Source organism: Notothenia rossii, assembly GCF_949606895.1.
Source record: "Notothenia rossii genome assembly, chromosome: 8".
Classification (NCBI taxonomy): domain Eukaryota; kingdom Metazoa; phylum Chordata; class Actinopteri; order Perciformes; family Nototheniidae; genus Notothenia; species Notothenia rossii.
Genome location: NC_136906.1, coordinates 21676523 through 21689156, shown reverse-complemented (window position 1 = coordinate 21689156; position 12634 = coordinate 21676523).

Below are 12634 nucleotides of genomic sequence, written 5' to 3'. Positions count from 1 at the left end.
CATCAGTGAAATACGCCATTACATGCTATGTTGTTATTGATCTGGAGACATGATGACAGTTCCACAGCACAATGTTTTGCTGTTTGTGACTTGGGCTAACAAAACAGTCCAGCTAGTGTCCCTGACTAATATTCTGCTGTATTTCCTTTAAGAACTTTGCATAAAAAACGTTTAGCTGAGTATTGTGTTGAATTAGACACAACACTACAGTCCTGCCAGCGGGTTTAGCATCGCGGTGGCCAACATCACCAGACAGGTTGTTAACATGTTCCCAATTTATTTGTGTTTTGCAAACCAAATTAGTTGGAAGCGATGTTGGCTACTTCCCCAAATCTCAGTGTTTAAGTTGGCGAGCAAAAATGTTATTAACAGGAATTATGCAAAACCTACACAACCAAAACTGTGTGTATATCTGCAAAAAGAGATTCAAGGTTTAACAAAACATACTTTTGATTTTACTTGCTCCTATCGAAATACTCAGCACAAAATCACTCTCTTTAAAATCTGTAAAAAAAAACACGTCATAAATATGTAATGTATAGTAAATACAGTGTGTTTATTCATAAATTAGATACATAAACAGATAACTTCACCAATGTGTTTCTAATACTTTTATTATACAAAGACCGGGCTTAGAATAATGAGATATTAGGCTTACATTGCACAGACAAAACTTGTAGAATTGTCGATTAATAATCAAAAAAGGTACCTGAGATATTCTTGAAGGAAAGCCTTCAAGACTCCTGGCTTGTACATTTAAACTTAATGCACTTTTTTCCAGCTGAAGCACTTCCATCTAAAAACAGCATTAATCATTATGTGGAGCGAAAGCAGAGACAATAATAAACAAAGACTTATCTCTACTTACTGAATATATTTTAGACAAATTGACATAGATATGATGATGAACTCCAATCAATTTCTCATCAAAAGCTGGATTCTGTATAAAGTTTAGGTTTATAAACCACTAACCTAAACCAATCCCAGACTGGAATACAATAAAGTTTCACTCAATGACCCACATTTCAGTCATGTCAAATCATCAATAATAAAAGTGGAGTATCACATACTGTCACCTGGAGAATATATGAAAGAAGATACCTTTAAATATGCAAAGAAGATTATTAAGAGCGGTTGGAAGAGATTCAACTGGGTTTATTCATGGAAGAGGACTCGGCTCTGCTAATCACATTGTGCTCCGTGCCTGATGCTGTAGATAACGCTTATATCAGGCAGGGATTAATATCCAGTTCTCATATTAAACAAGAAATGGTGCTGTTGGTGGCGAGTGGATGGAAGAAGATCAAACAACTGCCATGGTGATGGTTAACTCTACTTAGTCTTATTGGGAACTGGGGTTATGGGATTTATGTGTATCTAGGCACTGCCTGGAAAATCCAATTAGGTCCTCATTATATATTCTATTAGGCAGAAATATGCACAAAGCGCTCTCTAACTTTACATTGTACACACTTACAAACTTCCACCTATATTTATTAATGTTTGACAGTTGCTTTTAATGATTTTTGGTTATTAACCTCACAGTAATTACTGCAAAATGCCCAATCTAATTTCAGTGAAGCAATATTAATAATGGAGTGTAATAAGAGTACAGTAGCCTTTGTATGACAGCCACAGCAGTACGTGACTTCTTAAAATAAGCAGGCTGTTCATAAATTGTTTGTAGCTTTCCTAAAAAAAGTTTTGTTCTGTAATTTGTTTATATTCCAAAAAAATCAATTTGTATATATTTAACTTTGTTGTGAAGTATAAAAAGCGAAGAGGTCTGCCTAGGGAGGAGGACTTTAAAAACACCAGACTTTATTCAAGAACACAGCTGTTGTTGTCCCGTGTGAAACTTCACTTTTGTAGTTATTTAATCTCAAACCGTGATCCTAAACCTAACCAAGTAGTTTGTTACATTAACCTTACCAAGTTTTTTCTTGTGTTTATTTTGAAAATACCTTGTGCTTATTTAAATAGATATCTCTGCCACACTAAAAACACATCTTTCACATAAGATCAACACTGTTATATTACACATTGCGACTTGAACTAACCCTTCACATCATATTAGATCGGTTGACCTCTCTGCTCACTCCAGTGGCGGTTCTAGAATATTTTACATGGGGTGGCAAAGGAGGTCATGCCAGGTTGGCATGGGAGGGCGTACCGTACGTGGTATTTTATACTGTATAACCTATTTATTGTTAAATCATGCCCTAACACAAGTGTTCTTAATGCACAAGAGAAACAAGGTGTTCAGACAAACAAACTAAAATATAGTATAAAACAGTATAGAATTCTGTTTACTCTAAGTATATAAATGCATAAATGTTGAACTAAGTACAGTAAAAGTACTTAGTTATAATTAGGTACACAAATGAAATTACCCATCTCTTAAGAGAGCTAAAGGTGACCTATGCAGCAACACATTTCAATAAATAGTTGTCAGTACTAAGAGCCGCTAGATTGTGCTGCTGTAGTGGAATATGTATGCAAGGAGAATACAAATATACCATGTAGTCCAGCTGGAGTCTCATCTGCCTCCTGATCCTTGCCTCTGTCCCTCTTTCTGACGCTTCTTCTTTATTCCTCACATACATTTCTTCTTCTTCACCAATGTCTTCATCTCCTCCTGGCTTTCTCCTGCTCTGACCCTCCTGGTCTCTTCAGTGTACTCTCTTTTCCTTTTCCTCTTTCTGTTCATCCTGATCCATTCTCAGATAGGCCTATGTCTTTTTGTTGTTGTTGAATCACTCCAGCTACTCTGTCCTGCAAGAGTCTACTTGTGAAAAGCACTGGTATTAATGCTTGTATAACTTTACACGTTAGGGCCATGTAGCTAAAAAGTAGCATTGCCTATAATAAATATAAAATCAGAAAGTATTTATCAAACGCACACTGTGTTTAGATCCAGTTTGACGGTAAAGGATGTATCCTGGTTTAATTTATCTGGCCTCATTGCTGTGATGTGTAATATACGTGGATTTAATAGTACCGCATAGTTTAGCAAATAAAGTGATCGATCTCCCAGCTAGCGCTGTCTGCGTAGTATTTTGTAACGTAACGTCCAAAACAGCGATCGTCTGTTAAACGCTATCGATTCAAACGGCAGCGTTTTATTAATATTTAGTTTCAATCTCTCGTCCTTATTAAAAACAAAACCAGTCGAAGGGGAAATGCTCCCAGGGGAAGCTGATCCACCTTCAGGTGCTGGGACAGCTCGCTCCCTCTCTGCAGCTGTGTGAGCCGCGGTCTGTGTGAACGCTGCTCCGCAGTTTAATGCAGGGCAGTAGCTGCGTTTTTAACGGGCCGAACATGATATTTAAAATGATTCACTTTTAATTAATGAACCACTTGTTTCGTTGCTTGAGAAGCTTGTGGACATAGTGTAGGTTTGTTTCTACATGTACAGTTTTAGGGACACAAAGATTAGGGGGGCAGCTGGGGGCAAGGGTCTCCAGGGGGGGCGGGCAGCTACCCCCCCTTGCCCCCCCTGTAGATCCGCCCTTGGCTCACTCCCTTCTCAGACAAATACACTTAAATACTGTAATTATTAACTTGTCTTAGCTTGAGCAACAGTGACATCCAGCTGCACATTTGGATGTAAACTGTACGTGTTTCATTCAATTACACCGAGTTGTGTATATGTTATGACAGAAACCTCAGTAATGTCAGTCAAAATTGCTATGACTTGGCACTTGCTCTTTGGGTTAATCCTTCTCTGAGTTTTCTGTACATATTTCATAAGGCCCTTGTGATTAATTAGTTATTGACTGTGAATCATTTTCCTTTCAATTTCGTCAATATTTCATTGGTAAAACTAGGCAATGTGCATATCAACAGAGAGCTTTAAACGTACTGTAACATGACAGAGCTGTGGGTTTTCTCATTTCAAAAGCGTTCATAGATCAGCTGTCACTCGGCTCACAGCCTGCAGCTGAGAGCCACTTCAGCCCGTCTGTCAGAGCGCATACGACAACCAGCAACAAAGACTTTGGCAGGATTTCACACAAATCGCCCCCGAAAATAAGTCTTTACTAAAAAAACTAATGAATTAATGCATGTCTGTTTTCATCCTTAAGGTTCTTGAACTGTAAATCACAAGTAGAAAGCCTGCAATGACGCCAGCGTGCTGAAGATATAGAGCTGTGATATCAATACACATCAAGCCTCCTACTATTTCAAGTACCCATAAATTAGAAGGCTGGGTCACTTTTTTCCGCTGCTAATTGAAGCCTATAACATAATGCAATGGCACAGTTCACTGTAATTGAGTAAATTACCGCTGGTGGCTTGACTGCTAACACACCTCCCACACTCATTCAGGGGTTGAAAGGTCAAAACACCTACGCTGCCGCCATGGAGAGCTCCCTAGAGAGGGCTGCTTGGGCGGAAGAGGACTTCACTGTGGCTCAATGTATTGAATACCCTTTTAGCTCAGGTTGAAAGAGTCATTGAGGGTGGTGATAGACAACTCAGTCTCACATTCATCACACCAGCTAACATACTTGTACAAGGTTAAAAGGACAATGAAGAATTGACCCTAAAGCAACAACAAACTGAAGCAAAAAAGTATTGAATATCTGAAGCTTGCACATTTGTGCATCTTGATTCCTTTAGGCAGTCATGAAAAGATCTATAGCCAAGCAGGAGAATAAGGAACAAGTCCAACTCTTCTGTCTCATGCTTCTTTAATGTGTTAGCTCTGAAGTGATCTTTTTCTGCCCTCACTCTTCATCTAGCTGCTCTTTTTCAATCCTCTCCTCACTTGGGACTCACTGAGCTCCAGGATTAGATTAGCCATCATTTATAGCAGGCCTGGGAGGCTGTGAAGAGCAGACTCCATCAGATGGAGAGATAATGGTGCTTTATGATAGACCCTGGCTAATGAAATGCCACTGTCTGTAATGAGATCAGTGAAAAGTGAGCTTTCGACCCTGTGAAAAGAGCAGGCAGCATGTTGAGAAAGTCTACTGACAATGTTCTTGACGTCTAAGATTTCTGCCCTTCTGTTCATGTCCGATCCTTCTGAATTCATCACAGTACAAGCTTTTTCTCCCCAGAATAAAACTGTGAAAATGTCTCACAGCACTGGATTAATGCAGACCATGGGCTACTCATTCGAACTGAAGCTCAACACGAATCTCTAATGCAAAAAAGTACAAACACTGTAAATGCCAAAATGCTAATGCCAACATTTACCAGAGGCTTTGAGGTGGGGCTGTGAGGTGGGGCTGTTCAAACTGCGGGGAACATGTAAGGTCAAGAAGGTGATTACTCATTCTCTGTGTGCCTCAGAGGTCTACGCATCTGTAAAACAGCACAAATACACAACATCATTCCCAAATGCAGCATGAAGTGTGAAAGGCTGAGCCTACTAACAATACAACATGTGAAGCATAACTACCTAATAAAATAAATAGATACATCTTCCAATATCAATGTGTAATCTTAAACCCCCAACATAAAAAAAGAAACTATTTGTTAAACACCTATCCCATTTTTATCCACATTTTTATTTTATTTTTTACCATATAACAGATAAATACATAACAGAGAAAGTTGGTTTATCATCCCCCAGTATACACGATCATTATTATGAAACTCCTGAAATGTTATCTGTCTCATGATGGAAAGAAATCGATTTTTCTCTCTTTAGTGGTTTATGATATTTACATTGGGTATGTTTTAATCTTTTGCTTGCCTAACTTTCCCTTTATCCATCATAAACACACTGTATCTCTTTCTTATCTCAAATAGTCTCATGTCATATGGATACTGTTCTGTAGGAATAAGAGTCAAATGAAATGAACACAATATACACAACATACCAATTACAAACTGTATGAAAATACAATGTGTTTATATATTGTCTGACATATTTTTACCTAATTCATAAGACCTAACCTATTTTTTTTAAATGCGGCATTCAAGTAACCAACGCAAGTAAGCAACCCAACTATTTTTATACACTCATGTATAAATAAAGTGTTTATACATCTTAAATATGACAACGTTCCCCGTCCTCCATTGCCAGACATGAACACCAGACCTCACACAAGCACCACTAAAAGTCTATTAATAAAAAACAGGATGGTTTTCCGCTTACATAAAGACAATTATCTTAATTGCATCTTCCTCCTACTCTTACCTCATGAAATATTTCCTGCTTTCTCTTTGTTTTATTGCTTCCTACTTCACATGCCGTCAACATCTCCTTTCCCCTTCATTTTCTTTCCACTCTTCACTTTGCTCTCAGTAAGCCGAGGAGATGTGTGACATCAAAACAGATCTAAGAGCTGTCTTCTCCCCCTCTCTCATCATCCCGGGAGCTCAGGCACATGTTTGAGTCTCTGAAGAGAGGTCAAGGGTCAGGCGAAGTCATCTATAGCATGGGGAGAACTCAGGAGGGGGCTTTTATGTGACTGACAAGTTTTCATTTACACCTTCTCTGCATCCCCTCACTCGGCTTCATTTTTCATCTCTGCTGTCATTCCCGGGGGAAAAGCGCTTCCCCTTGGAAATATGTGTTTAGCATCTCTGAAAGAGAACACTAAAAAAAGGAATAGTGTTATAATTCTTTCCTCATACATTTCTTTTTTAAATAAAAGGAATAATGTGGCATTTTTCAGTGATTGTTTGTACAAGCAACATACAGAGTTGGCCCCTCCTCCAGCTCAACAAAGGTTACGGTGCTCACTAGCGGATGATACCATGCTACATGTCAGTCTTTGTCCACTTGGCTGTTTCCTTGCTATTTTTACATTTCTTGATGGTTTGTCCAATGGTATGTCCACCATACTGTAGTTGTAGCTTCTTCTACGATGCATGCTCACTATCTGGCTCCTGGTTACTGGGTTTTTCTACGTTTTTATAGAGGTTGACACCCAGAAACACCTTGCACACAGCAACATGTAAAGTACAGATAAAAACAGGCAGGTTCAGGATCTGTCCTGAAACTGACACTTAAGAGCTGACAACTACAAATGGCGACTCTATTTGTTTGTCAAGCCTTTGCAAGCAGCTTCAGATTTTCTTATTATAAAAACTGCTGTTATGTTAGTACATTTCAACCAGTACATGTGCTGTGAACTCAATCTGATAAGCTAATTTAACACTATTGACTAAACCCAGAACGAAGAAGGAACAATGCTTGTGTTTATTTATGACTGACTTTAACTGACGCTTTAAGTTTTTACTAAGATATAAATCACAATTCAGTCCAAAAATCGTGCTCACTGTGTTTTAAGGAAAATACAACGCGTTGCTCATTTTAAAAAGCATTCTATTATTTATAGCCATTTAATCATGTCGGTCACAGTGGCTGTTTTCCTGCATAAATGTTCCTAAATCTACTTGGCTGTCAATATACAACTCACTATAATTATTACTTAATAAGGTTGACCTGTAACGACACACTAAATTAATTTAAAACGTCTTCAACAAACATCTACTTTCCCAGTCTGCCTCTCGCTGACAGGAAGCTCGCCCACTGGCTGCAGAAGAAAGACCAAAGTGTCCTCTTCTACTTTCTAATAACAATTCTATTATTGTCAAGAAGTCATTTCCATGGCTAATCCCCTTTGGAAATGGAAAGAGAGAAGTCACAGTCAAATGTTTTTTTTGCACTTTATTTTAATTGAGGAGTCATGGCAGGATTATATTTTATTTGGTCTATAGGGGAGCAGCCGGTCCTGGTGAGGCGAGAGAGGAAATTGATTTTGTGCCCCACATCCTTTCCTGCAGTCACTGGCACGCGTTAAGATTGCACGGCACATTGCCATGTCAGGGCAGGCGGGGATGCAATATAGCTTCATGCATTTCTTTATCTCTGATAGTGGGAGGGCGCTTGGCCGTTTTAGAGTATTGAGAGTGGGTAGGAAAAGACTGATCTGCTTTAATGGATTTCTTGACTGTGGGTGTAGTTTATAGGCTAATCTAGTTCCTGCCAAAGGTCAGCACACACTTGGGAAACAAATATAAATTCATCATTTGGATATGACTGGTTAATGTGCTAACATAAATTAGAGACTTTGCCAAAAGTGATTCAAATGCTCAGAGCCATTCAGATTAGACAGGGTTCAAATTCTACGTAAATAACACTGAAAAAAGTAGAACTGATGTAGTATAATTAGGCCAAACATCAGTGGTAGCAGTTAATTTCAGTTCTGTTATGAAAAGTAGCAGTCCCATTAAATATTCTCTCTAACAAATAAAAGTCCTGCATTCAAAATTGTAAGTAAAAGTAAAAAAGTATATCAACTAAAAGTACCAAAAGAAAAATAACTAATTATGCAGGATTGTAAAATGATGTTCACCGTATACTATTATTTTATCAATAATGTGAATTACCTTGCTGGGTAAAATGTGAGTTTCAGGGCAGAAACAACCTTCTAGTCTAAAACTACACATACATTATTTTGCCCAATAAAGGTCAAACAATTAGCAAACCACCCTTTTGACTGGATAGAGACATGCTTTTGTACGGAAAATATTTTATAATTTAACAACATCGGATGTAAGCCCTTTCCACCTCCAAATACAGATTTGTATGTGAGATAAACACAGTAGCTTCGTGTGACGCCCATACAGTTAAAATGCCAGAGAGTGGCATTCAAATATCTCTGTCACACTTCCTATCCGAACAACAAAGCTCCATCAGCTGCTCTGCAAGTTTATCCATGTTCATTGCGGCCAAAGGACTGGCTTTGAATTTCAACTACGGCTATATCTCTGGATAGGAAGCCCTTTGAAGATCCACAGAGCCTGAGGGAACACTGACCCCGGTGGACACCTCCAGTCCACTTGGCATGCTCTTAATATCATGACCAGTGATCGCCTCGGGTGCCGCCGACAGGCCTAAATGTGCTAAACTGACCTTTTGCTTCTAATTAAAGTGTGCTTTGTGTGGCCAACCAGCATGTCTGTGGAGAGGGTTGCATTTCCTAAAGCTCTTCGCCTGTAGCAGCACATCACATTAGCTAATTTGCCTAACCGTCACCTCTTTAGCACCATGTTTCGAAATGTGTAGAGCCCTGACACCCAGCTGATTGCTGCATGGGCTGCTGTCCTTGAGGAACGTTAAGTGCCCCAAAATCACTGATCCAGCATGTCCTTCGACCCGAGGATGAGTGGAAAACATACAGTACACACAATAATATACACACATACACATGTTGGCACACCAGGGACATTAGAAGATGCTCTACTTGTTTTTCCATGTATTTCTTTACACATCACCAGGAGCTGTGAATTGAAACATTTCTCACTATGGGCACCGTCATCCTGCAAAATATTTTCTCTGGAAACGATCTGTGAGTTCAGGGAAAAACTGCACTCACCGACACTACTTTGCCGTCCATTTGGTATGTACCATTGAAAAAAGCTAGAAAAAAATATAGACAAAAGAAAGGAAGAAAATACCACTTATTTTAAAAATGTTGAAACATGAAACCACCAACGCATTGTGAAATAGGCGTTGATCAAAAGTAAGGCAGCAGGCCTCTTCAGTTTGCTGGGAATAAAGATCAAAAGTGGACACTTCATTATTTCTCGTATAATGAAGAAACACATGCGAGGTCCTCAAGAGCTAATGTTAATTGCCTCTTTCTATTAAATGTTAAAGCGTCTCATGGTGGAGTCAGTATATTTTATTGTGGGGAATAGAACAAAAGTGCCTGTGGTATCTCCAATTCCTCTGAATAGAAATATTTGCCAGTATCCCTTTGTAGTTCTATCGGAGATAACACAAGACAGTAAACTGTTTAGATAGCAATTATTGACTTTCACATTTACCTTTTTTAACACCAAGCTGTTTTTGCGGCACAAGATGAGATGATGTTGAGATAAATTGCAGTTTTTTTTGTTGAAAAATTGCAATCCAAGCCTTGTGCAAACAGGTTTGAAAGGACCGTTTGTGCTTGTGTTGTTGGGTGCGTGTGATTAGTAGAACAGCCTTATCGGGTTGTTTGCAGGAGAGCAGAAGGGCGCAGGCCAGTGGGGTCTCACAGGGAAACTATCTCAAGCTTCCAACGGTGGTCGTGCTTGTTGGCTCTTGAAGGCGTCAGGGAAGAGAGATTACTTTAAAGAGTCCTCACACATATTACAAAGCTGTCGCTGGCAGGAGTGTTGACAGCTGATCGCTCCGTGTGACGCTCAGGGAAACAGAGGGTGCTAAAATAGCAGTTGTCAGGAAGGTTAGGGTAGGACAGACTTTCCCACCGTATGATTACAATGATACCTCCATCTGTCCTCCTCATGCAGCGCCCACACAGACACTGTTCTGAGCTACACCTGGCATTTAAAACAATCCTGGATAATTGGATTATAATCCCACAAATCCCATTTCAGGGAGTCTAGAGTTAGCAAACACATGTAGATGCAGCTCTCTCCAGATCACACATTAATTAATGGGTACATCATTTGATAATTCGAACTGAAGATATCTCTGTTTTGTAGTTTTTGGAAATATTTTATTAAAATGGAAACTAAAATAGCATCAAATATGGATGTTCATTTTCTTTTCACAAAAAACCAGTCTATTTGAAAAAGAGGAATTTGTGAGGGTTTTATTTCGATTGAGGTTTTATAATTTATTATTGCACTTTTACAGCAATGCAAAAAAACACTGATATCTGTGAGTTTTTGGGTAAGTCTGGCAGTAGCTATGGAGCTAAACAGCATCATAACTGAGTGTTAAGGGGAACATTGATGGACTCAAGTTAACTATTTAATCACATACACTAGGTCATACTCATCTGGTGTATAGTTTGCATCTAGTATTGTACTGTCAGCCACAAAACTAAACATTTCTTATTCAGATATGAACCTTTTACACCCTGTCCGTCCCCAAAAATGAAACCTTAATCCTAAATTATAAGAATCTCGAGCTTAACTAGAAAAGCAAAAGTGCTTTAAGCTTTAACTCCACAGTAAGAGTTTCCACTCCTGCCTGCATGGACCAACAGTCATTCCTTTGGTAGTTTCTAAACCAAATCAATCCGTCTTTAGTACTGGGAACACACTTGTGTTTTTGTTTGGGTGTATCACTTTCCATTCTTGCAGAGAACCTGATAAAAAATGGAGCACAACAGATACAACTATCACCCTGGGTTTGTAATCACAGCAGAAACACACAGAGATACATACAATTGTTACGTCAATCAACTTGAAAATGGAATCTATGCTTTTTTAAGTCTGTTTCTGTCTCATCATAACATCGCTCAACATCACTTCTCCGTCACCAACAGTCAGCAGAGTTTAGTTGGGTGATGGCCTTTTTGTTATTATTAGCAGTAAGGTCATACTGTGGCAGTTTGTAGCAGCCAATGGCGTGCCAGGACAGTGTTTCAGGTCGTCTGGAGGCTCGCGAGTCTGACAGGAAGGGCCAAGCTGACAGTGAGCAGAGGACGATCACTGACCCACACACACACACACACACACACACACACACACACACACACACACACACACACACACACACACACACACACACACACACACACACACACACACACACACACACACACACACACACACACACACACACACACACACACACACACACACACACACACACACACACACACACACACACACACACACACTCTCTCTCTCTCTCTCTCTGAGGCTGCATTATCTCTGTCCATTAGTGGCTGTCTCTCAAAGGCAGGAAGTGGCTGATTGAGGCAGATGTGTGGAATTTATTTATATCACAGCTTATTTAGCTCCTTTTTGGCTAGTTAGTTGTCAGGCACCATTTGAAATAATATCCAGGAGATCTGTGACTGAGGAAGATAACCAGACTGTGTGTATGCATGTGATTTACATGTTAATGTGTATGAGCCTTTCTGTATTGTTGTGAGTGAGCCAATGGGTGCTTACTGCACCAAAACAAAAACAAACAAAAAAGCTTTTTGCTTCAGAGCTCTGTTTTTACTGTTTTCTGTCCCAATCTATCTGCACAGTGCAAAGCCTTGATTGCTCTCACACAGAAAATATACAGAAACAAAAGGGAAAAAGAGAAGAGATCCAGCAAATCAGCCAACAAAGAGAAACACAATTTAACATACAATTGTCAACACCACTTCATTTGTTGCAGAATTATGGGAAAACAAACAAAAAGCGGTCATGCCAATTACTCCACATTCTTTGTTCAGGTTTTAAATGTGCAATGACTCACATCCCATTAAAGCTACAACAAGTACAAACAAATACTACTCACTGATCAAAGCCCAGATTGTGACAATGATTGGCCAAATAAAAAACAAGACACAAAACTCACACAATCTAACACAACTAAGAGCAAACTTAAGTGATATAATACATTGAATGTTACCGCTGACAATAGTACGTGTGAGAGGAGATACACATGAGGCCACAGAGCGAGTGAGTGATGGCGATGATTCCATTTGCTCTATTCATCTGAAGGATTTGGAGATGATTATTTGTTTGTTTATTTAATGAACACCTCCAGTGATGGAGGGGTTTTTTCAGGACCACAGCCAGAAATAATGGGCCTCGGAGAAAACTGATGAAAAACTGAACTTAATAAGAAACAAGTCACCATCAGGAATAGAGCTAGGGCCTTACTTTTATATTGGGATGTGGTGTGGGCTAATGTTCTGTT